We start from the raw sequence: 1810 nt of genomic DNA, 5'->3' as shown, positions 1-1810 counted from the left end.
GATATTGTAGCTGATGTTAGATGGATCTTGGCTGAAAACAGGGAATACCAGAGGAGACCACTGTATGGCTTAAAATTAAGACAAGTATGCCTCCATTCCTGTTTAATTGGTATGCTGACCAAATCATCTGAGTAGTGGTACTCTGTAAAGAAGAATGTGTCATGAAGGTGAAAGGAAGAATTATCAACCATCTACATTCTGTAAATGACACAACATTGTTTGCTGAAGATAAAAGACTATAGCCTTCAAAATAGATTGTATCTCAAAGTCTAGACAAGAAAAATTCTCATGTGTGAACTGATAAGCAACATCATGATAGATAGGAAAAGATTGAAATAGTCAATGATTTCATACTTGGATCCACAATCATTGCACTTGGTACTAGTAGTCAGGAGATCAGAAGACATATTGCATTGGACAAGTTTGCTGTCAGGAACCTCTCCAAATTACTGAAGAGCAATGGTGCCAGTTTGTAGACTAAGTTGTGTTTGATTCAGTAGAGGATTTATTTAAATTACTTTCTATGCATCTGAGAGCTAGACTAAGCTAGAATAAGTATGACAGAAGACATTTGATGTCTTTGAGCTATGATGTTGGAGAAGAGTATTTAATATTCCATGGACTACCAATAGAATAAACAGATATGTATTTGAGAAAGTGCATCCAGAGTGCTCCTTGGAAGCAAAGATGACAAAACTTAATCTCATATATTTTGGACATTTGTTAGTAGATGCCATTCTTGGAGAGAGACATCATGCTTGGGAAGGCAGAGGGTCAGCAGAAGACAGGAATACCCTGAGTCAGATGGATTGATACAGTGACTGCAGCAATGGGCTTAAGTATGTCAGAGATGAAGATCATGGCACAGGATGGGACAGGGTTCATATCTGTTGTTCATAGGGTCACTATGGATTTTACTCAACTTGAGGGAACCTAACAATAACAAATAGCAATGGATAAGGGTCTGGAACCCATTTTGTATTGCATCTTTTGGTATCAGGGATGCATAAGAGGCCAGGAACAGGGACACAAGTGTTCCAATTTGGGTCTAGGTTCACTGTGTTATTCTGTGCCTTGGGTAATTGTAGACAATGCCAAGATGATGCCAGGTCAGGCATTGTGGAGTAAAGGTGGGTCTACATTTTCCCTCCCACCTACCAGGGGCCTTATCAGTTTCTGATGGATTTACCTTGACTCTAGCACGAAGGTAGAGGTGCCGCACTGGTGCATATTGCCATTGCCTCTCATTCTTTGTTCCAGGTGTGCTTCTCAGAGTACGGGGTTTAGAGCTAGTTAGTGTGAGGAAAAGATGGGTCATCTACAAAGTAAATCAAGGTGAGATGGGAGGCCACTAGGCTCCTTTTCATGTCCAATCTCTGGGTTTGCAATCAAGGGAAAATGTGGAGTTTGTTAATAATTACAATCTGTATGTCAACTACATGTATTAGAGACATATCTCAAGTTTATATCTAGTTATCTGCTATATTTATTATTGTCAAGTACAGTTGAGTTGAAACCAATTCATATCTGATCCTTCAGTGACATTTCAGGGGCTCTAAATCACAGAGGAACTGTGGGGAACTGAAAAACAAATTTAATCCTCAAGCTGAAATATTGAAAAATGCTTTGGGCTGTTATGCCCCAAATCCAGTTCCCCCCAAGTCACCAAGGAGCCGACACCGATGCAAGGGCAAGAGGGAATTTATTTCAGATTCGAATCCGGGCCGCGTTCCAAACCGTGCCCATACAACAGGGAAGATGGCCGCGGCCCCGATTCTGGGCTGTCCTGCCTATTTAAAGGGGAAAGCCC

This window comes from Elephantulus edwardii, unplaced genomic scaffold (genome assembly GCF_000299155.1).
Source record: "Elephantulus edwardii isolate Elephantulus edwardi_28Jun2011 unplaced genomic scaffold, EleEdw1.0 scaffold01265, whole genome shotgun sequence".
In the NCBI taxonomy this organism is placed as follows: domain Eukaryota; kingdom Metazoa; phylum Chordata; class Mammalia; order Macroscelidea; family Macroscelididae; genus Elephantulus; species Elephantulus edwardii.
Note: the sequence above shows the minus strand (reverse complement) of the source record.